Here is a 25,823-nt window from a genome sequence, read left to right on the forward strand (position 1 = left end):
TTTTCAGTTTCACACTAGTATTCTTGTTCATTCTATGGGATTTTTCTCTATGTTTGCCATCCTATTTCCCTCCTAATATGAATTTTAAACACTTTCTATTTTTTTAAAAAACACAACCTTGCATTGTTCAGAACACCTTTTTCAGTTGTACACACCTTTACAGTTTGCATGCAATTTAATGCACATTTTCCCTTTAAAAATGAATTGCAAACCTAATAACTACATGGATTTCTGAGGCAAGATTTATCCTGCTCCTTTGGAAGTTTAACAAGTGTTTCTACACAATATAAATAATTTCTCCCCTGTCCTTTGTTATGTGCCATGCTGTCGCTTGCTCTAAGTTTAAAATACATTGGCAAAAAAGGGAAAGTTAAAAAAAGGGGAAATGTTTTTTTTAAGTGAGATTATTGGACAAAGTCTTTGGAACTGGTATCACTTAATAGGAATCTTTCTCTGTTCCATTTATATTGTTTTATCTTGTCTGTTTCATTAATTCATTAGGGAGAATTCTGTTGCTAACAGAGAAGGGAGAAAGTGGTGAAGGATGTGAATCGCTGAGTAAAAACCTTATTAACAGCTATTCATCGAATTTAATTATTTCTGGAATGCTTCCACCAATTACTTTTTGGCATGCTGGCTTAAATTGCATTTTATACCACTAGTTGCCATGCACTCACGTCATTAGAATATTACTAAGTGAGTAACCATTTGAGGATTTCAAACTGATTTGATCAGAATCAACACTGAAGAATGGAAATGAAGGATTCTCAAAATGGATTACTATGAATGTGTCTAAAATAAAAGGACATGTATGAAAAACACAGAGTATGCTGGTTTGCATGAGATATCAGGCTGGGGGTGAGTAAGGTCGATAATCACAACAATTTATGTGATGTTAAAATAAAAATGGCCTGACAGCTATAATATCATACCCTCTGTTCTGTCTCCGAGATTGCTGCTACTTTGATACCAAAGCAGAAAATGATACTGTGCTTCACAAATGACTTTATTGCATGGAGGTATCACCAGTATTGAAGTAGGACTGTCACCTTTGGCTATGGTTCCTATCTTACTATGCCATGTGCAGCCCATTGCTACTCTGCCAGGTCTGGGCAACAAACCCATCCTCTATGATTGATGGGAATACTCTAACCTGTGCCACAGCCCAAACACTTATCGTATGTGATATGGTCAATCTGCTTCTGTGTTGTCATGCACAGAAATAACATTAGATGTTGGGGGTGTCCTTGTCTCTCATTCTACCCTTGCAGCAATTACAAAATAATGATTGGCCTGGGAAAGGAAATAAATAGATGGTTTGTCATAAAAATAATTAGTGTAAATAATTCAGGCTCTGATAACCTTAAGTGAAAGAAAGAATGCAAGCTAATTTAGACCCTATCCATAGATATATTTTCTTTTGCTATGAGAGATGGCACCAGCAGTTATATTATCCTTGGTGTATTCTTCCATTCCTCAATTGCTACAGTAGACAAGTGAAGAAAAAGAAGAAGAAACAAAGAAACTGGCAATTTTGTTTTCTCCCTGAGACAAGGACAGAAGGACAGTATATAATGTCAACCTTCCTTACCCCAACAAAGAGTAGAGCACTACTGAACCATTCAAACATATCCCAATCAACAGGGACATCCACTGTCTAAAGGCTATCATGATTGGTCAAGAGTAAGTATAAAAATGGACCCAGCCTCACCCTGACAATAAAGTACAATTGGTAGTATATCCACTCTTGAAGATACCAGCTGTATGGTGGTATACTTATGTGTAAATCTAGAAATTCTAATAAAAAATGAACTCCAAAACATAGGTCAGGTTATCCACAGGCAGTCTAGCATAACTCATAAAAAAAAGAAACCATCCTGTTCTCTAAACAGAATGATGAATGGCAAGAGCTTAGTCTATCCTAGGAGATGCACCAACTGTGGCCATTCCTTAAGAAGCCAGATCTGGCCACACTTCTGGTGAACTAATATTTAGAAAAGTCACCATTTGTATTTCAACTCACAGAATCAATAGCCAAATAGGGAATTGTAAAAGTTGTAGCCAAAGGTAACCTTTTCAAGCTCTTCTGTGAACCAAGCTTTAGCTGGCTTTGTAGTAGAGTGCATTTTTATGTGCAGGTCTCAGAGTCAATCCTTAGCATTTCTAAGTAGGATTTACAGATTCCCTCTTTGAAACCACATAGCCACTCTAAAATCTAGGAATGTAAATCTGTTCTTTTCCCCCCCTCTCACACATGAGAAAGCTTTCAAATTATTTATCTTCACTGGGCATGTTTAAGAGAAGATGTGCTGATTTTCCAGTGATTTTATACATTTGGAGACTTTCTAGCAAAATATTTTTGGTGCCAAATAATTGAATTTTGTGCAAAATGTTTTTCACAAATTAATGTGCAAGAAAATAACTTCAAAAATAAGATATGGAGAAAGCATTGACTCTTGCTTGAGGATGAACATTCTCGTAACACAAGATAATTTATTTGATGTATCTAAATGTATCTCAGTTATGAAAAAATGCAAATATTCTTTGTGTCCCACATGCAGACACTACTGACCTAGATGTTTCATTGAGCTGTTTCAGTAAAAGGAAGTATCCTGCTGTGAGTAATGCACAAGGAACCTGTTATTTCAAATGCACATTTGATATGAAATTAGTAGAGGTAATAAGTAGACATGTGATGAGATTCTTTTTAAACTGTAAATCATTTTCTTCTTTCTTGTCAGAAATGCTTGACAGACTGATAAATGCCAGCACATAGTGATTTTAAGTGACAATCACAGCTGGCTGAATAAAAAAAGCAACATATGAATAATTTTTGTAAAAAGAATGCTTTCCACCTTAATTGGACAGGTAATTCTAGATGAGTAATTTCAGAAGCACTCGTAAATATTTTGGTACCACCATACAGCTGGTATCTTCAAGAGTGGATATACTACTAATTGTACTTTATTGTTAGGGTGGGGCTGGGTCCATTTAAAAAAAATACTAAGAGTGAAATATTTTTCAAGGGTCTTTTCTCATGTTGCCCAGGGGTTGGGACGAGGTGGTCCTGGGCTTAATAGGTCCCCAATTTTCTTGTCTAAAATGCTTCCAAAATCCAGAAATCAAAAGCAACAGTAATTGCCAGTTGCACTGTTCAACCAAAATGACTTAACTGAAAAATGCCCCCCATCCCCTCAACAGTTGTCTTTCATTGACTGAACGGCATTATCCCTGTACAAGAATAAATACCATCACAGTGAATAAAAAATGTGAGGGTTAAATAGCAATGCAATACTTTTTATAATTACCAACTTTATTTCAATCCATTTAATAAGTCCTTTAAGCTCCTTACATTTCCCCCCCCTTCCTGAGTAGGTATGCACTTTTAGTTCATCCCTGCCAATATCCGGATGCTAGTAGACCATTGTGTTACTTGTACAGGCAAACTTCAACCAAATATTGTCCCAAAGGTTATTAGGGGAATTCCCAGTGGGCTATTATTCTATGCTATTCACTTTTCTATTCAGTGTTTGCTAAAAATTATGGTTTCTTGTTAAGTTTTTCCTCTTCTTCAATAACAAACATATTTGAAACTAGGTAAAATCTACATTTACCCATGAAATAAATGTTGATTCCATGAAGAAATGTTAATTCTAGTGTCCATTAAACTTGCAGAACAAACAGACCTAAAGTCTCTCTGTATTAAGACTTTGTGGCAAGTTAAGCAGTTAAAACATGTCTGAAATGACTGTCATTCTGTATGTTTTTGTAATGTAATAGTTTGTTTCAGACAAAACAGGGCAAAGTCTGCTGCGGTTTATATGAAAGTTAACCCAGAAAACATGCAGTCCTGTCCAGACTTCCCAGCCCTTTGTTCATCCCCAAAGAGTAAATATGAGCCAAGTAAATGGGAAAAATTACTCTTAGGTAACAGAGTCAAATAAGCAGCTTCACAATAATATCCAGCTTTGAAAATAACTCAGTCCATTTGCAGAAATAAAACTCACACAAAGTCCTATGCATTAAATCCATGCATCTTCTTCTTCCTCAATGGTGCAAGGATACAAGTCTTGAAGCAAGTGGTTCAGTAAGTCCCAAAAATCCATTAGTAACACTCCTCATGTTATACTCCATTCAGGGAGTAGTTCAAACTTGATTGCTTCAATTATCCAGGTGTTTTTCCTCAACACACACACACATAGGAGATGATCCTTACAGAAACTTAGTCATATACATGTATATACTGTAACAAAGTCTGGATTTCAAGGGGCATTATTGTAAGTCCCAGAGTATGTAGAAGATTTCTCCCCACATAAACATGAAAGTGGAATGGGAATGTCACTGTTTACAAGGTAGTCATATTTAATGCTAGAACAAGATGTGGAGGCAAAGCTTGCTCTAGAGTAAAATCTCTAGTATTGGAAACTTCCAAGAGCAGTGATTTATTTTAACATTTTGGGAAACATTCCTTGTATGCTTCCGTCTAAGGAATTCATTTTATTATGCTTACACTCCACACACTTAGAATTCATATCTAGGCTACTGAAGAGTTAACCTATTCAGTAAGTGGTGGCAATTAAACCACAAATGCCCTAGACTTCATCTGTCCCTACATTTCCATTCTTCTAAAGGACAGCTCATATGGGGAATCTTGGCATGTTGGAATTTGAGTCATTGGGTGGGTATGAACATTTTATGTCAGAAGAAGTAAAAAGTACTTCAGAATTAGGAAGAGATGTCAGGAAACAGGGGACTATATAAGCAACTTTCAAATGTTGGCTTGGCTTTAAGAAAAAGACCAAGTTATTTCTGAATTTGCAGAAAAATTATTCAGCTCATTCCCTAGCCAATCTAATGGGAGCAGGGGGAAGGTGGAACTTGCCCATCAGTAGCTGAAATAGATGGTCTCCCATGGTGACTATTATAATAAAGAAGATTAAAAACTCAAGGAAGGAAAGGAGGAAAATACATTAACACAAATGTTTATGACTCTTACCTAGAATATGAAGGAAATTATAGGTAATCTAGTGATTAGAGGTCATTTTCTGAATCTATTTCTCTGGACACTTTAGGCTACTACATAATAGGGGATAAATTAAGCCTTGGGGCTCCGTAGGCACCTACAACACCTCTGGGTTTAGGCATATTATGCCAGAGAGCACTCCATGCCCTTAGCATGTAAATAAATCACAGGGTAGGGAAACAGGGTGAGAATTAAGGCTGTACACTCTGTCTTATTTATGTATTTCTTTTTTCTAGTTTGGCAACCTCATCTGTTCTGTTAGCCTTTCAATGTATGAATTTCCATCTCCTAAATATCTTATAACTTTTGTAGCTGTTTATGAGTTTTCAATCCTGTTAACTGCTTTGGGGAAGGGACTTTCATCCCAATAACAAAGTAGTACCTAGGCAATCCATAAACAATAAGGAATCCCATGAAGGCAACAATTTGAGAGATTTTGTGCATACAGACTGAGATGGGCTTCATTACTCTTTCTTCCCTCTTTGCAATAGGAAAAATGTATATTTTTTCAGCTTTCCATCATACTGAGCTCCAAGATAGCTTACAAAAATTGAAACAAAGTTAAAAGCACTTGCCAAGACATAAGTAAACTTTTATAAAGGTTTTTGTGAAACTATAGTTAAATAATTAATAAAATTAAAAAAAATATTTAAAACAAATCAATTTGAAGACAAAATACAAAACAGAACACTACACTATTAAAAGCAAATTAGACACTTGGATTAAAAGGTTTGTAATAACATCTCCCTAAATATGGCTTTCCATACTTTACAGCAGAATATGTCAATTCCTGTCTCACTTGAAAGAAACCAGTGTGCTTAATGGATCACTTTATGAACATTTGTTTTAATATAGAAATCCAAACTCATGGTATAATAGTTCTTGTTTTAATAAAATATATTTGCCTTTTTAAGGTGATGGATGCTCCTGCTTTTTAAGCAAAGTTTTCTGAAGTCATCGTAATAGTTGTCACTTTTAGCCTCGGTCCAGGTTGGTGATAGTGATGAAAATCAGAGACTTTTTTTTTTTTTAGTGATGAAGATCAGAGACTTTTTTGGCCTGTTTAATAATCTTGCTGTGGGGCTTGTCTATACAGATGAAAAAAGCCAGACCCATCTTGATTCTAGCTTTGGCAGTCTTCACAACACAGAGGAACTTATGGTATGTATCCCATATTGCCTGGCCTTAACTTCACTTTGGGCCCTTCCACACAGTCCTATATTCCAGAATATTGAGACAGAAAATCCCACATTATCTGAGTGTGGATTCAGATAACCCAGTTCAAGGCCGATATTGTGGGATTTTCTGCCTTGATATTCTGGGATATAAGGCTGTGTAGAATGGCCTTTTGTCCTGAAAAGTCAGATAATTATCTAGAATTTATTGACTTTGCAACTGTTTGAATAGCTAGATTGGATCTGTTTTGGTCTGGTTTTCAGTCCAGATGGACACTACCACCATCACACTTTCATTAATACAGGAGAAGCTTCATCTCATTGCTGTTGCTCTTTGCTCACCATAGAGCTCACAGTGACCACCTGGCTATTATGGTTCCATGTGCTGATGGAAAACTGGGGTAAGATTTGATCTACCTCCTACTTCATGGTTATGTGGTGATGTTCCAGTGAGGGCAATATTGTCCTAATCTTTATCTGGACACTAGCCTTGAATTCAACACATACATATTGGATCAAAGTTGTTTCAAGGCAGATATACACCAGGGTAACCTGCTTAATGTAGACATGGCCCTAGTCTTAATGGTAAGAGCCAGCATGATCTAGTGGTGTCCATGGGCCCAGATCACCTGGGGAAACTGGGTGACCTGGGCAAATCACATTATCTTAGTATCAGAGAAAAGTATATGGAATATCACCTATGAAGAAATCTTGCCAAGAGCCCTCTGTTATAGTTTTCCCCGAGGGTCACCATAATTTGGAAATGAGAGAGGAATGTGTTGGATACAAAAGTTGAGAGATAAGATAGCAAACAAGCACCATTCAACTGATTAATGCTGAAAAGGGAATAAATTTGGGATAAAGTTGAGGGATTTGATTTAGGGACACATATGGACAAACAATATCAGAATGTAGACAAAATGGCAAAAATTATTAAAAAGGAAAAACATAAAAACTAAGAGAGGGTGTTGCAGTTTGCCTTTGTCTGAGCCTATACCCTCTGCTCTCTCACCTGCTATGTTCATTGAGCACAAACTACTTTTGTCCTTTGAAATCAGTTTACAGTAATTGAAATAAGCTGAAGACAAAGGAAGAAAGCAGAGGAGAGAGAGAATGTGACATAAAAAGTGGGATGATAGAGAATGAGTCAGGGCTGACCCTGTCAAACAGGATAGATGGAAGGCATGTAGCTGGAACTTCAGGCAGCGCACTAGCAGATGAAAAAAACAACAACAACCAGGTATCAATAATAATGTATAACATAATTAAGGAACTTATAATATTAACAAAAGCCTTTATTGCAGCTGACAGACAATTAAGTGATATATACAATATTCATAAATATAAAAAAGGCATACCGATCAAAAATTCATAGCTTTTACACATTAAAAGCACCATCCTTAGCAGACAGTTAGTTGTCCAAATTTACTCATCAACTCCTGAATCCTTGTGGGCTGTGAGTAATACTTTTAAAAATAAAATAATAATGAATAATCCCAAGATGACCTGATGACTAACTGGGTGTACAGAAATCTTCCATTGTAGCTTTTCACAAATCAGAGACAAACACCCTGCATTTATATGGCCTGTTAATGTAAAACTCTTAGGGGCTCCTTGAAGGGATGCTTACCCAAAACACAATGCTTTTTAATGTTGCCAGTTAATCTAATTCACCTGAAAGCTAGTGAGTGATGTATTTCCATGTCTGAACTGCTTTGCTATAACATTGATTAATTTTTCCTGCTTTCAATAATCTTTATTCTTTATGTTATTGCAATGCAAAATTGTCTCCTCTCTTATGATCTAAAAACAGAATCTATATTGCTTTTTTTTACCTCAAAATCTAATTGAGATTGAATCTGATCTCATTTTAATTGAACCAAGTGTGGTGTGATAGCAAGTTTGAAATAAATTTGTTATCCCCCCCCCTCCATATTAAATAAAATAGTTTTTCATGTTAAATATAATTTTGTTCTGCAAATAATGCTAATGTAATTGGTTTTCAGAAGAGATCGGAACCTCACAGTAGACACAAGTATTTTCCTGCAGCTTGGCATCTCACAAATAGGAATTAGGGACTCCACAAGAAAGTGCAAACGGGGGGACTTCCGGTAGGGGAGACATGGCGGACGCCACGGCTAGCTGAGCTCCAAAGGGCGGTTCAGCTATCCGACCTTGCCAAAACGCTAAGGAGGGGGAAAACCCTCCCCACGAGGATTGGAGGTCAACGTGGTGCCAACCAAAGGGATAAATCTCGCCGGTGGAACAGCCCCCAATAGCGGGGGGGTGAAACGCAGACGGGAGAAACCCGGAGGACGCGAGCGTGGCAAGGTGCACCTGGGAAAGAGGAGGTGAGGACGCCGTCCCCTATTTTAGCTTGTAAAGAAGAGGAAAAAAAAAGACAACCCAGAATTAAGGGGGGTTAAGCGACAGAAAAATATTAAAGAGAAAAAAGAAATAAGACCGGAAAGGGAAAAGCGGTTGGGCTCCTTTAAGAAATAAGGGGAAGAAAAGGAAGGAAGTGAAGAAGCCGCGCAGAGGGCGTAGGCACCAGTGCCGGACGCGACTGAGAACAATACCTGCCAAAAACAAGTTAAGATAGGATTTCCGAAGATCTGCCAGCCACCTCTGAAGGGCCGGGTAAACAGGAGATGAGGGAGGCGTGATCGTAAAACATAAAGAGCCAGAGAACACCACGAGCCCTCAGTTTCAAGCCGCAAGCCGCAAGGAGGAAGCAGAGTGAAAGGAGAGAACCCAGCGGATTTAACTCCTTAGCCGCCGCAACCGCGCAGCTGACCATTGAGGGGAACTGAGATAAATGAACTGAAGAGAAGGGACGATCGAGAGGAGAGGAGAGACGACTGGAGAGGCAAAGATCGAGAGGAAAGGAGAGGAAAGGAGAGGCAATCAGACAGATCCAGAACGAGACTGAGGGGGAGAGGAGAAGGTAGAGAGATGAAAAGGAAGACACATGGAGTGTGATGGAAGAGGCGGGGAGGAGCAACGCAGGATGCAGCGTAGCGCAACGTAACGTGACGTGACGTGAGACGCAAGACGCAACACGCGACGGACTCCATGCAAAATACACGGCAAATACAATAGAAACAACACAGCGCGAGGAAGGAGGGAAAACGAGAGGAGAAGGAGAAGAAGCGAAGCAAAGAAGGAGGAACTGAAAGAGAAGGAATCGTGGGTCTACAAAGCTACAGAACTACAGATACAGAAGAAAGTGAAGGGAACTATCAAAGGTGAAAGTAAGGTGACTGAAAAGGATAACCCTACTACCCTTCCCCTCACTACCCCATAGAAGACCCCTATACCCCGCCCTTGCTAACCTTTCCTCCCCACATATTTCCTCCCCACATATTAGCAAACCTATTATTCAGGCCCGCCCAAGACTCTCCATAATGCCTAGATGTGGACATTGCTAGAAATCCAAGGACTTTAGACCAGAAGCACAGGAAACAAGGGACAAGACCGAAAATATATGAAAGGCTGATCTAAAAGGCCAAACATCTTGTCATTCAGCATCCACTACCCCACCCCATCCCCTACCCATCCCCCTCACTCCCCTCCCTTTTTTTTTTTTTTTTTTTTTTTGCTTTTCTTCTTTCCTTCTCCTTACTTCTGGGAGGGTGGGGGGAGGGAGGTTATGTACTAAAAGATGTTGTATATAGTGATACGTGTGACTGTAAAAGACTGTAAAAGAGAAAGTTCTATAGAAATGCCTATGTAAACAGTGAATAATCTATAGAAATGCCTATGTCAACAGTGAATGACTAAAGATAGCTTCTGAAAGATAATAGAGAAAAGAGGATAAAATTTAAAGGAGAGATGGCTACGTCGAAAATAAAAATAGATAAAGACAAAGACAAAGAAAAAAAATTACAAAATAGAAAGGACTCACTAACAAAAGATCCTGTATTAAAAGAACCTGTCCCAGAAGAGAATGTAGAGAAGAAAGACGAATTTACTATGAAGGACTTAATGAGAGAAATACTGAAATTGCAATCGGATGTGCAAAGACTTGAAGGGAAACACGACAAACAATATAACAACATTAAGAAAGAAATGGAGGAGATGAGAAAAGAAATTAAGGAAGAAGTGCAAGCAGCAATGAAGGAAGAAATAAGAACAATACATAAAGAAATAGAAGATATGAAACAAGAAAGGAAAGAAGACTTAAAGGAAAACAAAACCTTCAAAAACCATCAAAAAGAGCTGGAAAAGGCGATGCACACAATGGAAAGAAAAATGGAAACACTACAAACACAGCAAGAAGACCTAGAGGCAAAGGAAAAAGAGTTCCAACTAAGATTTAGAAATGTACAAGAGGGGGAAAAGGAAAACATCAAAGGAATAATTGCAAATATAGTGGCACAGATACTCCAACTTAGTCAGGAGGATATAGAAGACAACATAGACAGAGTCTTTCGAATTCAATCAGTGTACGCCAAAAAACATAATGTACCTAGAGATGTGGTAGTATGCTTTGGAAAAAAATCCATGAGAGATGAAATATTGAAAGAAAATGCCAAGAAGCCCACTTACTACAACGGTAACAAGATCGCTATCCTAAAAGAACACCCAAAATCGGTCCTGGAAAGAAGACGAAAATATTTCTATCTCACCGACGAATTAAAGAGAAGAAATGTAAGATTCAAATGGGAGAGAAGAGAGGGGATAATGGTAACATGGGGAGATAACAAGCACTGGTTAACATCAGAAATAAAGGCCAAAATGTTCTACGATAAATACCTATGCAAGGAAGAGAAAGGACAGAGGAAAGACAAGAATGAAGAAGATGTGGAGGAAGAAGAAACCCAAGAGACTACACAAGAGAGACTAAGGAAAAGACCAAGAGAGCTATCCCCCAAAGACTACAGGAGTTTTACGAACTCACCAGCGGCGAATGGGAAAGACGACGCCGGAATAGGGAAAACAAATGGCACAGAACATTAAGATATACTCAAACAATGTAAATGGTTTAAACAACCCCCACAAAAGGACAAAAATTTGGCACCAGCTTAATAAAGAACAATATGACGTAATAATGCTTCAAGAAACTCATATTTGTCACAGGCATGTTGCCCATTTAAGCCAAAAGAAATTGGGGAGAATGTACTACGCCTCGGGAGGGGAAAAAAAGAGGGGGGTAGTAATGTATATAAAGGAAAAGATACCCTCAAAACAAGTATTCAAAGATCAAGAGGGAAGGATGCAGGGTATCATTATAGAATTTGATGCAAGGAGAGTACTATTATGTAACATCTACGCCCCAAATGGTGCCAAAACAAAATTTATCGACTCCCTACATAAGAAAATCCTAGCCCAGGAATACGACGACCTAATTATTATGGGAGACTTTAATGGGGTCGTTAACAGCAAACTAGACAAAATCACGGGAAAGAAAAAAAAGGGGGTAAATCACCAGATTGGGGAACTCCCAAAAGAATTTAGTAGATTAAGAGAAAATCTAGGATTGCAAGACATTTGGAGATTTCTCCACAAGAGCGATCGGGACTTTACATTCTATTCGGCCCGCCACAATTCGTGGTCACACATAGATATGATGTGGGGGTCAGAAAAAATAATAGAAAAAACGGTAAAGGTTAGAATATTAACAAGAACCAATTCTGATCACGCCCCGTTGGAACTAACCATGGAAAAGACTGGTAACAAGGCAAGAACAAGGACATGGAGATTAGATGAACAACTGATAAGAGAACAGAAAGATCAGGAAATAAATAAAAAAATACTAGAAGAGTTCTTTAAACTCAATACAGAAAAAGATACAACCATAGATATCATTTGGGATACATCTAAGGCGTATATTAGAGGCCACTTTATTCAACAAAAAGTCATAAGGAATAAAATAAGAAAGAGCGAAACAAGAGAATTAGAAGGAAACATTAAAAAAATGGAAGATGAACTTAAAAAACGACCCGACAAAGAACCACTAAAACTCCAACTAGAAATTCTAAGGAAAAGATGGGACACTTTACAACTAGAGGAAATCAGTAAAAAATTAAAATACACAAGACAAAACCATTTCGAAAACGCTAACAAAATAGGGAAACATCTAGCCTGGAAGGTAAGAAGAAAAAAACATAAGCAACAGATAAGTAAAATAGAGGATAACGACAGAAGTTATGTAAAACAACCAGAAATAGAAGAACAATTTAGAAAATTTTATAAAAAGCTTTACGCAGCCGATAATATACCTAAAGAGAAAGTAATAAACTACTTAGGGAAACAAAGAGTAAAGAGGTTATCGGAGGAAGAAAGGGAGATATTAAACAAAAAAGTAACAGAAGACGAGATAAAGGAAATAATAACAAAATTACCACCGAACAAATCCCCAGGTCCTGACGGACTGACAGAAAAATATTATAAAGTCTTCAGCGAGATATTAACACCCTATCTAGTAAAGGTAATGAATAAAGCCCTCGAGGACAGGAAGCTACCAGAATCCTGGAGAACAGCACATATAACCGTAATACCAAAAGAAGACCAGGATACAACCAAGGTATCGAATTACCGCCCAATATCGCTTTTAAATGTCGATTATAAAATATTTTCGGGCGTGATAGCAGCAAGGTTAAAAAAGGTGCTGGAAAAAAGAATAAATATAGATCAGACTGGATTTCTGCCAGGGCGACAAATAAGCAAGAATATGAGACTGATACTTAATGTAATAGAATATTATAACAAACACACACAAAGCGAGGCAGGTCTCCTATTTTTGGACGCGGAGAAGGCTTTCGACAGGGTCAATTGGGGATTTATAATAGAATTAATGAAAGAACTTGATGCAGGATACCACTTCTCCAATGCGATCAAAGCAATTTACTCACTACAAACAGCGAAAATAATAGTGAATGGACAAGCATCAGACCCAATTAAAATATCTAGGGGAACAAGGCAGGGGTGCCCAGTATCCCCATTGATCTACATTATGACCCTGGAGATATTGCTCGACAGCATTAGGAACAACAAAGAAATCAAAGGGCTAAAATTAAGATCACACAGTTACAAGATAGCAGCATTCGCTGACGATGTTGTAGGAGTGATAGAAGATCCAATAAAACAGTGGGATAAATGGTGGTCAGAAATTACATCCTTCGGCGAGGTAGCAGGACTAAAAATAAATAAAAACAAAACGAAATTTTTGGTAAAAAACATGGCAAAGGAGAAAAAGGAAGAACTCCAAAGAATATCAGGAGTGGAAGTTACATCAAAAGTTAAATACTTGGGAATATATATAACATCTAGCAATGCGCAGTTAATAAAAAACAATTATAACACCAGATGGAAACAAATAAAGGAAAAGATGTGTAGATGGCAGAGGTTGGAACTATCCCTCCTGGGGAGAATCGCACTGACAAAAATGAACATCTTAGCGGAGATCTTATATCTATTCCGCATGATTCCTGTAATAAAAACAAAAACCATAATAGCAAAATGGCAGAAAGAAATAAATAAATTTATATGGCAGAACAAGCGGGCCAGAATAAAATTCAGGAACATGTGCGATGACCCGAAGAGGGGAGGGCTTGGGTTACCAGACCTCCAACTTTATTACGACGCAGCAGCGCTTGCATGGGTGAGGGAGTGGGCAACACTAAAAGACGACAAAATGCTATCACTTGAAGGGGAGGACTTAAATAAAGGGTGGCACAACTATCTATGGGGAGGGAAAGCTGTAAAAGAAAAGAATTTCTCTAACCACCCCATTAGGGCGTCCCTAATAAGAACATGGAACAAATACAAGGGGAGATGGTATGTGAAAACACCAACATGGATCTCCCCGAACGAGGCAGACCAGAGGAGGGAAACGGCAAAAGGCAAATGGCTAAGATACAAACAGCTCCTGAAGACAACGAACCAGGAACTAAAATTAAAAACGCTAGAGGAAATAAGGCAAATAGAACCGGACTTCACCTGGTTCCAATACTGGCAGGTAAATGAGAAATTTAAGGAAGATAAAAAAATAGGTTTTGAAACGAAAGAGAAGGTATGGGATAAGATGCTAAATAAAGAGAGAAAAGTCATTAAAGGATTATACCACCAATTACTATCATGGGCATCTGAAGAAGAACAAGTGAAGGAGGTTATGGTTAAATGGGCGAGGATGATAGGACGCACAATAACAATGTCGGAATGGGAGGGAATCTGGAGAAAAAAACTAAAATATACATACGCCTCAGAGATAAAAGAAAATTGGGTCAAAATGTTTTATCTCTGGTACCAGACACCAGAAAAAATAGCGAAATACAGTAAAGGAAGATCTGACAAAAAGTGTTGGCGATGTGGAAAGAAACTGGGAACTTTTCAACACATGTGGTGGGACTGTAAGATCATTAGAAAATTTTGGAAGGAAGTACACCACAAGATAAAAGAAATATTACAAATCGACTTGGAATTTAAACCAGAACACTTTCTGCTGGGATTGAATGACCCAACCATGAACAAAAACGACGAAAAAATTATGTTTTACCTCACCACGGCTGCGCGAATTAGTGTGGCCCGCCTATGGAAGAATAAAGAGACAGCAGACTTTAGCCAGTGGATGAGTAAATCCATGGATATTATGAACATGGACTTACTAACTCAGAAATTAAGGAAAAATGAACAGATAAGAGAATACACTGACTGGAGCAAACTCATAACCTTCCTAGAGAAATATAACAAGAAACGAGAATAGAACACGGAGGAAGGAGAAACCCAGAGAACAGTAACCAACCAAAAGAGTACCCGACCAACACAAACCTAAGAGATCTACAAAGATACAAGGAACTATACGCTTAAATACCCTGGAAGTCAAGAGATCTACATAGATGTTATATATGTTTGTAAGTTTGTTATGTGTCCTTATATCTGTTTGGTAGGGACTAGTACAGTAGACTAGAGGGGGGGGGAGGAGTTGGGAGGGGGGAAGGGACAACAAAGAACTGCCCCCTACAATAAGATACACCAAGAGACTGCAGAAGAAAGATAACAACTAGACTAAATGTCAGAGGGGAGCAGGAGCGAAAGATCTAACAACATTGGTATGCACAACAAGAGGGTAATTGTCTAATTGTCTAATCGTCTATATGTTACATGTACTGTACTGTTTCAATGTATATGTTTGTATGTCACTATGTGGGAACAGCATTGCCCCATCTTTTTAAATTATAAATTAATAAAAATTATTTATTAAAAAAAGAAAATAAAAAAAAAAAAAGAAAGTGCAAACGGACAGAAGAATCAAGGATTGTTGACAGACTTATGCGTTATATGCATTTTAATTGCGCTGGCACTTTAATTCCTGCGTAATTGCTCCTTAATTGCTTAGATTTTCATACATTTAAAAAGCACTTAAAAACCACATTGTGTTCCATGAGACAATTTGAAGCATTTACTGTAGTCATTTTAAAGAGATTGGGTAAGGAACAATTTCACAGCTCCTATTATACTAAAGAGTTTAAAAATTACACTTGACTAATTTCATCTCAGTTATGCATAGAAAATATTGTAGAGAGCCTTTCTCCTTCCTTCTCTTCAAGCAGCTGGGCCACAGGGGCTAAAACTCTGGAAACTCTTTCAAGTGAATAAAAATAGCCACAGGAGAGTGACATATGGAGTGGAGCACTACAATTTTCAAAATTAAGTCATTTGAGCCTCTATTTTTTGCAAGTTTGGAGACATTTGCAATGACTACTGAGAACAAAGATGAATGGAACAAACTATTTTTAATTCATGGTCTATTGGCATACCAATGAGTCACTTCCACTTTTATTCTATACTATCTTGAGTACGCGGCATCGCTCGGGTTATTAGAAGAAGTCATTTTTTGTATTTTATGAAATGTATAAGGTTGTGGGTGTACTACAACTCCCATCATGCCAGGTTAACTTCCTGTAACTCCATCAATACTTAAAGTTTGTCAAGTTGGGCAAATGTGCTCTAGATGTATCCTTGGTGGAGTTCTGTCTGCTCTCCAGCTGCAGGATGAATTACAACTCTCACCATGATGGGTCAGTCCTGTCAAATCTCTCCAGTACGTTCAGTTGATCATGAGGGTTCTCTCTGCCAAATTAGGTCCAGGTCCATCATCGGTGGGATTCGAAGTGCTCAGATTGCAGGTGAACTATGCATCAGGCCAGTTTGTACTGAATTTTGGATAGAAAAGAATGTCAATGGATTTGTCAGGCAAGGCAAAAGCAGTCTTTTCACACCCTCCACAGATTCTTACAAAAAGATTTTAGTATAAAGAACACATGAGGGTTTTTTTTTCAAATGAGAAAAATGTGCACAAAGCAATATACACATTCGAATATATGAATGACATAAAATATAATATGGGCCATTGACAAAACTACTCATAATTATGATTTAGTAAAAGAAGGATGAAATGCTACATATTGGAGTAAAAATGGTAAATAAATGAGCACATCTGAAAAAATATTGGAAAGGTATATAATTGTTTGAAGCAGGAGGAAGAAAAGCAAAGCTCACAATCTAGATAGATTCCTACATGGAATTTGCAAAGGTCAGATATACTTAACTGGTGTAATAGCAGGTTTGTCTTCAGCTTATGCCCACCCACTCTGTCTCAAATATTGGGGAAAATCCACATCCCTTCTCCATGTGCCCATTAATGCCAATGTAATGGAAGTGAATCTCCCAATTTTGAGAAAGTAATCTGTTTTTTTTTTCCATTTCTCTTGGCTCTCCATAAAAAAAATCTACAGACTCACCTTTGGGTTTTCCATAGAACAGGTATGGGCAAACTTCGACTCTCTGGGTGTTTTGTACTTCAACTCCCACAATTCCTAACAGCTTACTGGAGGCTAGGAATTGTGGGAGTTGAAGTCCAAAACACCTGAGGGCTGAAGTTGTGGGGAGTTGAAGTCCAAAACACTTGGAGGGCCGAAGTTTGCTTATGCCTGCCATAGAATATCAGTGGCTACTTCAGTCAACAGGCTTATTAACTTGGCTAGTACGTTCTTCATTCTCACATATAAATGGAGGAGTAATTAGTTTCATTCACATTTTCATATGAATTGACATTATTTACACTTCAGACTCAGAAATATAAAATCTGCCTCTTTGGTTTAAAAATGTTTATAAAATGCATACTTTGGAGAAAATTGGATACAAAAACACATCTAATAAGGCATTTCTATTAAGTAAAATTACATAGAAATTCCTATATTAGTGTAACTGTGTGGAAATACATATAATTTTGTTCCTGGCACCCTTTAACAGCAAAACAAAATTTGGCAAACTGATGCAGAAAGAGGCTGGAATGAATTCATGCTACAATATTGATGCTGAAAAATAAATTGGACATATGCCTCCAACTTGTGACCCAGTATAATATCTGATGATGGTGAAAGGCAAATTACTGTATATACATAGTAGATCTGTATTGTCAATTAATTGCAAAGGTGGAGCTATATTTATTTCTAGACAACAAAAACTATGGAGTGAAATACAATAGAACATTTATCGTGTACCATAGAAAGTTACCGCACAATTGACGAGCTAACATTTAACACCTTAATCCAAGCATCCTCAACTTGCAGTCCTCCAGCTGTTTTGGCCTTTAACTCCCAAAAGCCCTAGCCAGCTTCTTCAATGGTCAGGAATTCTGAGAGCTGGAGGGCCACAATTTGAGGATGTCTACCATAATCTAGCTTATACTTAACAGTTGAGAAGTAAATCCCAGTAGGATGTACTTCTATTTAAATATTTCAGAAAGTTTTGCTCTTTATTGATCAAATCTGTATCAATGTTTTAATGGCTGTCATGAAGATATGCATGCATCTGTTTAAAAATTTGCAAGCAATGATGTAGTTGTGCATTGCTGCCTTCAACAATGCACAAATTCTCCACTATTCCAGTATAGGATTAATGTAGCAAACTCGGAGAGATGTTTTTTTCATCATCCTATACATTCCCATCCATCTATCAATTTATCTATCATTTATTTTCTCCCGGTATGAAACCAAAGGCCACATGTAGGAATTGATGACAATTTCATTTCATTTCTTTCTTTCTTTTTTACAAGAATTTTCCTGGAAATTTGGGTAAACATTAATTTTCTTTTTAAAAAAATGTGTGAAGAAATTAACAGATCCCTATTCAGACTTCAAGCTTTCGGTGCACAGCTTTCTCAAAGTCTGCAGTTAAATCCTTGTGCATTCAACAATGTTAGTGTTGAATTATGATAGCTACCATTTTCATTATTTATTGTTCCTTTATGTCAGGAAAACAAAACATGCTCATTCAGTATTGGAAACAACTGTAAATATGAAATTTGACCAGATAAATTTATCAAATTTTACAATTTTTTTCACGTTATATGTCTCACCAAACTCAAAATGGAAAAAAGTGAATGTTTTTCCCTTCATTGGCCATAATTATTTCATTCATTAAGTAATTAAGCCCATCTAGGGACTGCAATGCTTATGGAGGCATGGTACATGAGCATGATTAAAGATGAAGAGCAGCTAGTTTATGAACTAGGAACATGTGTAGAAAGTGTGATGCAAAGCTCATCAGAGCAAAATTGGGAGATACTCTGAAATAGATTCCATAATGTGTTTGAGCACACCTATGTGTCAACCACATTGCAAAGCAAAACTGATTAAGGGACAGACACTTTGATGATCCACACATGCACATTGAAGCCCCACCATGAAATTACAAGACCAGACACAGATGTATGGATAAATAATTGGCCATTTTATTGATTTTAACTTGCAATTGATCTTTTCAGTTACCATTTATTTGTGGGGGAGCCAAATAATTTGGATCTTCTGCTGAGTGACAGATGTCTAATCCAATGACCACCTCCTCCACACTCTGGGCAAATCATCAGATCCTGAGTGTAAACCCAACTTAATTGGGTTGTTCACTCCAGCATGATTATACTAGAAGGCCATACTTGAGGGGTCTTTTTCCAATCCTCACAACCTTGGAAAGAAAGCCAACCACCAACTCAACACCCAAGGATAGACTCTTTCCCAGTCCCCCAAGTCTCACAACCAAGCGAGGTTTATTCCAGAAACCCATCCTTCATCGCACCAGGATGAACGACTTTTGCCTCAGGAGGTTGTGAGAAGGGGAAGTTTTTAAAAAAGCCCTTTGATTCCTCCGTGATGGTGAAGCTGTGGAATCCCAGAACCTGTTTACTTCTCTGCTGGTTTCACAAAAACCTAAGTGGACAGCGTAGATATGGGCATAGTGTCAAGAAAGCATATTAATTAATCGTTGTTGAAAGTTTCTTTGATTGCTACTGCAGCCTGCCTGCTTTCTTACTTAGGGCTTTTTCCCAGATAAGCATGGAGGTAGGCCTCCACACATGAATGAAACAGACTCATTCATTGGGTGAAACAAGGCCACAAATTGATTTGTTACAGCTCAATTGGTTGGCGCATGACATGGGTCTAGGATCCTATCATATTGTGTGGATGTCATGCCACCATGAACTTGAAATTGAAATTGAACTTGACCCAGTAACAGCTGCTGGGTCTGTTACCATAATTACTAATGATGTTGACCGCCTTACCATGCCTGCCTTTCTTCTCAATTTTCCTCTGTCTTCCAAAATATAGCAATATTCTGGCATCTTCTGGTGCTGATTTTAGTAGTGTTAGATTTCTATGAAACAGTACAAGAAAAAAGGGATGATAATGCTTGCGTCATTTTGATCTTGAATAATTAGGGACACCTACAAGTTCCAAATGTATTTGCAGCCAACAGAGGAAGTGAGAGAAATCTGTATTTCATGTGAATCTTGACAAATTTGGGCAGTTTTTGTTGTTGTTGTTGGATGGTGAGGCTACAGGTCCTTTGCTGCCTTGTTCAGAATCTGTCTTGAATATTGACAAAAAGTAAGATTCACATACAAATTGAGTTCTTCTATGAACTATGCTTTACAGCTTTCAGGAAATAAGTCAACATGGATCTTTTCTATCTACCGTATATTTCTCAAGATCCAGAGCTAAGAAAATCTACCTATCATAATATTTTAGAATAACAAAGCACAGATATTTTTACAGTTGATTAATTCTTACAGATCAGTGTAATGTGAGCAGTGTGACATGGAAGAAGGAACTCAAGTAAATTTTCCTTTCCTTTCTATGAACAAGGAACATACATAATACTTGCAAGAATTATTCAGCTGTAGAATTATCAATTCTAATATATTTTGGTGGGTTTTGTACCCAAAATGCAGAGAGTGAAAATATTGGTTTTGAAGGTAATATTCAAATGATTTTGGGGCACATCTGGAGGAATTTCGGTTTTTCAAATGGTTTAAAAGCATTTTTGAAAATGGATTTGGCATATTTGACAAGTTTTTAAGAGTACTAGACTAAAAGAAATTCCACAGCTCAAATTCAATACACACATGCATGTGTGCACCATGCTGATGTGCTATTTCCCTGACATAATGATAATAATTGATTTTATCCTTTCCACCCCCACCAAGGAACCAATAAAGGTGGCTTCCCTACTTCAGCTCTAAGTAATAAAGTTGAATAAGCATAAATGAAGTTGCAGACATTTAAATCCAAAATGCTCAAATCCAGGATGCATCAATTTGTAAATTGCAATTTTATCCTATTCAAATGTTTATGTTGTACAGAGAGGGCCCAGATATAAAAGCAAATGAAATTATAACATTCAGGGTGCATCTAAGATGTAGAATTAAATCTTGGGCTTTGTAGTTCTTGAGGCACCTGCACTCTTTGACTGGGAAGTCTGCAGACTTTGTAAATGAGATGTGGGTATGACCCTAAGAAGATGTTAGCTATAGTCTGTTTAATATCCTCAACATATCAATTTGATTTAATTCTGTTTCCAAAAGTTCAACAGTATGTATGGTCATATTCCCTTTCATTTCAACAACAATCAAACTCTCCTTCAAAACTTGTTACTTAAAAATGCATGGCCAGGAAAACAGTTATGGGCAAGGATTGAAAACACAGCATGACCCTGAACACTATTTAAGCTCTTATATATGGTGGCCACATATGTAACAGCGATGTTGTAGGTTTGGTGGAGGCTCAGTGATAATTCTAAATAGATGAAACTAATATATTAAATCGCATAACATTGTGCACACAGACAGTAAAGGGCCAGCATGGTACAATGGTTTGAGTGTTAGACTATGACTTTGGAGACCAAATTTTGACTCCTTCATTGTTTATGGAAATCCACAGGGTAAACTTCAGTGAGTAACATACAACCCCAGAAAACTTCATTATAGATTCACGTTAGTATCTTCATAAATCAGGAATTATTTCAAAGTTCAGAACAACACAACACACACAAAAGTGACTTTCCTTTCTTCTACCTCTCCAAAATTGAGGAAAACATAAAGGAGTGGAAAGTTTTCTTTTAAAAAGTTCCATTCCTTAGTCTTTCTCTTTGCAGAACAATTTGTAATTATAAGGGAAGATTATACAGATTTGACTGCTGTCATAGCCTGTTGCCAAGGAACTATTTTCTGCAGCCTAAACAATTCAAGAGGCTAAGAAAGAAAGAGCCTGAGAGTGTATTAGAGTATTTTATCACAGACTTTGGCAGAAAGTGTAACCAGAGACTCTCCCTGGGACAGAACAATAAATGGAGAGAGACAGATTGGAAGGTAAATTGAGGGGGTGAAATTAAAGATCATCAGATAAAAACCCTTCCTGCTCTCCCTTTCTCAACTTTATATGAAAAGAAAGTTTTCTTAAAGATAAGAAATGACACTGCAGGATCATATGGACTTTTGCTTTGAAGAATTTTAAAACAAAGTCTTGAGAGCTTCCCCTCCCATCTTTGCAAGTTTTATAGCTCTATAAATGAAGATGTCTCAAGTAGTACATGGGTTTGTCCCACTATTATACAAACCAATTGTGATGCTTAGATCATACTGTTGCTTATCCAACAACTTTTTTTTCCTGAAGATGGCTATAAAAATATTTATTCTCAGACCAGAGACCCTGTTTTTTTCTTTAACTTTTATCAAATGCTTCCCGTTTCTTTTGCATTCATCCCTGATTCCCATAATGAGCATCTCAAAGCTTACATGCATGGGATGATATTTATATCTACCATTTATCCAGAGAGTTCTGAGAACCCTTGTGAGAGAAGATGATACATTTTCTGGACACCGCATAGTTATTCAAAGCAGAAGGGACCAGAAATTGGCAATGACAGCCTCTTATAGTCTCCATCTATCTCAGTGTTGTCATATTTATGTTTCCCAGAAGAGCCATTTGCTTTCGCCACTGATGACCCACAATAAGATCGGTATCACATTGTTGGTCATCATAATATTTTATGAACTTTAGAAAGAAACATATTATGGGACACATTGCTTCACATCACATATATGCAGTTTCTCATGATGACGTTTGACAAGATCCATATTGGGAGAAAGTTAGTGATCTATTAATCCAGATGCTACTTTTGTGACAAATTGGGGGGGGGGGGATTGAAAAACCTTCTGAGATTATATTATTTCCATGAGAAACACATACTTTAAAAAAATACTTCAATGAACTATTCGTAAAATTATCTATTTGGTTGGGTAAATGCTTGAAAAAATCGAATATTCTGTATAGTTTTTTCAACTTCATCTAGTAAAGGGGCTAATTAACTCAAGACTATTTTTTCACTTCACCAAAAGTAGTACTATTCTATTCTTCTGAAGTTTCCAATAAAATTGGGCATTGAAAGAGAAGGTGTATGTGGACAGGTATTCTTACTATCTCAGTAACTGTCTTCAATGCAGTAGCATTAAAGTAGCTTTTGATTTTCTATATGAACAATAAAGGAAAAGTCCAGACCCTCACTACAGCTATGCATATTATGCACAGATACCCACAAACAGAAGTTACATATATTGCACTAGTTGAATGTATTATTCTTGCCTACCATGGATGAACCTGAAATCCTCTCCCTAATGTACAGTGATACCTTGAGTTAAGAGTTTAATTTGGTATGCGACCAAGTTCTTAACTCAAATCATTCTTATTGCAAAGCAAATTTTCCAATTGAAATGCTATTAATCTGTTCCAGCCCCATGACCTCCCCTTTTTGTTACATGTTTTTAAATAAGAAAATGTACTTTATAAATAACAAATAATATATAAATGCACACTCACATGGAATAATTAAAAAGAAAGATCGACTTTAAAATGGTAGAAGCACAAAGTTGTGGCAAGGAAGCACAAACTGAAGATGCAGACATATCATTTTCTTCATACTGTACTTATTCCAGCCTCCCGCCCTCTCTTGCTCTCTCTCCCTCTCTCTCTTCATGAAGCCAAACATACTAAGAATAAAAACCACCCAAAGTTCCTGAAAGCGGACAAGAGTAAAGCGGACAGTAATCTCCCAAAGCAGACAACAGCAAAGCAGACAGCAATCTCCCAAAGTGGACAAGAACACACAGCACTGAGGCTGTCCCTTGAACCCCTAAAGCCATGTACTCTTGCACTAGCACTCCCTCTGGCTCTAGTGCTTAACTCAAAACACTCTTCATATGTCAAAGTAAAAGCTGGACTGAGCAGTGGCTCTTAACTTAAACACTCTTAAGTTGGGATGCTCCTAAATTGAGGTTCCACTGTATTTGAATAATCTGGAAGATTTTTCTGGTCAAATATACAACAATATTTAATTCTTCCCCCAGCACCCGATATATCTCAAGTCTTGTCCCAAAAGCAATGTACAATCGTCCATTCTCCTTCCACACTCACATACTCTCAAGCTCTTTTCCAGTTTCATGAGGGATGGAAAAACACAATTGAATTGAGCTTTCTTTTTTTGCCTCAGTGTAAAACCCGAGGAGATGTTTATATTGTATTTCAGATAAAAATAGGAATACTTATCAGCATTACTTTCTTCCTAAGTTGAATGTTTAAACTTCATCTTTTCTATAACCCAAATATGCAGAAAACTGCAAATTTAATTCTCCACCAGGAGTGGATGAAACTCTCTCCTATTTACAGTAGCCAATTTTAATAAGTATAACTCTTCTCATAAAATGTCCTGCACACTGGCTATGCAGAATTTAAAGATGTGGAATCTTTCAGGAAACAAAAAGTGCCACCCCTAGTTTGACATTAAAACAACTGAATGCAAAGGGGGGGGGGGGGAGAAGCACAGACAACACAATAAGAGAACGTCCATTTGTCTGCTTAGAGAAAACATTGGAATAATGCATGAGTTGGAAATAAGGGATTTTTTTTAAAAAAAACATGGATGCTATTCAAGAGACACTTGCAACAATTGCTCTAAGTATTGTCGAAGGCTTTCATGGCCAGAATCACTGGGTTGTTGTAGTATTTTTGGGGCTGTATGGCCATGGTCTAGAGGCATTCTCTCCTGACATTTCACCTGCACTTTGGCAAGCATCCTCAGAGGGAGTGAGGTCTGTTGGAACTAGGCAAAAGGATTTATATATCTGTGGCATGACCAGGGTGACACAAAGGGCTCTTCTCTGCTAGAGCTAGGTGTGAATGTTTCAACTGACCCTGTCTCACCCTGGTCATGCTACAGGTATATAAATCATATTGCCTAGTTCCAACAGACCTCACTACCTCTGAGGATGCTTGCTAAAGTGCAGGCAAAACGTCTGGAGAGAATGCCTCTAGACCATGGCCATACAGCCCGAAAAAACCTACAACAACCCAGATTGCTCTAAGGTCTACTCATAATTCTTCATAATTCACCATTCTTTGTTTTATATCATTGCTTTTTTCTCCTCACTGCCAACCACTAGCCTCAAATTTGAGGGCAGCCAATATGACTGGATAGTTCTTGTAGTGTATCAGAAATGGAATATTAACTGTTGCAGGCTAGAGGATGAAGTAACACAAAGGGTTTCAACTACAGCCATGCATACACTCAACATTTATTGTACACAGTGAAGGCTCTCCATCAGTGTCTCTAATTATTTGAGAAGATGTGATGTGGAGACAACCCAGGCCACTGTGTTGCCATGAAAAGCAGGCAGGAAGTAGAGATATAAAAGACTTTCAGTTGAGCTTCTTGTAGGCCTGAAGCTAGTTAGATATATAGGAGATCAATTCTTTCTCCTTCATCCTCTGGGCAGTTATTTTCCCGAACACTTCATCACATATTACATCTGTTTTATTTCTTGACAGCTCCCACATTTTTCTATTCCTCTTTGATTTTCATAAATAGCAGTCATTGTGCTGTTTAGCCACACATCTGGCATTTTACCTCCTGCCATATGATATCACTCATCAGAGTCAATAAATAGTTGACCCCTTTTGCCCCAAATATCTTTGATGGTTCAGTTGGGATTTGCATCCAGTCTAGATCCAACAGCTTCGCTTTTGTTGTAGAAGCTTTTTCATTTTGTTCATAATTCCTTGATTTGGGTGTCCATCATCATTATTATTCATTTTCAGCTCTGTTCTGTAATTTTGATAAGTAGTGTTAATCCTGCTCTTTTCTGAACTGTGATTTAATCTCTTTTGAATGTGTGCCTCCCATTGATCATCAGGTATGTGTTCATCTACTTCAAATATTATATAAATGGGAAACAGCTGATAGAACTCAAAAATAAAACATTAAAATCAAATTTGTGATGCTTTTTACCCTTT

General features: G+C 37.5%; 1 long non-coding RNA gene across 3 annotated transcripts in view; it reads left to right on the forward strand.

Annotated features, from left to right (window-relative positions):
• The window catches only part of LOC132772782 (uncharacterized), a 66,056-nt gene that overhangs the window by 26,098 nt on the left and 14,135 nt on the right, over positions 1-25,823 (forward strand). Inside the window, exons 2-3 of one of the 3 annotated variants that reach the window (XR_009631269.2) lie at positions 2,562-2,617; positions 6,504-6,599. The exons of 1 other annotated variant lie outside the window; for it this stretch is intronic. This is a non-coding gene — a long non-coding RNA (uncharacterized lncRNA). The remainder of the gene's footprint in view (positions 1-2,561; positions 2,618-6,503; positions 6,600-25,823) is intronic. One more of the 3 variants, XR_009631270.2, reaches the window with a different exon arrangement.

The sequence above is a fragment of the Anolis sagrei genome, chromosome 4 (genome assembly GCF_037176765.1).
Source record: "Anolis sagrei isolate rAnoSag1 chromosome 4, rAnoSag1.mat, whole genome shotgun sequence".
NCBI classification, from domain to species: Eukaryota; Metazoa; Chordata; class Lepidosauria; order Squamata; family Dactyloidae; genus Anolis; species Anolis sagrei.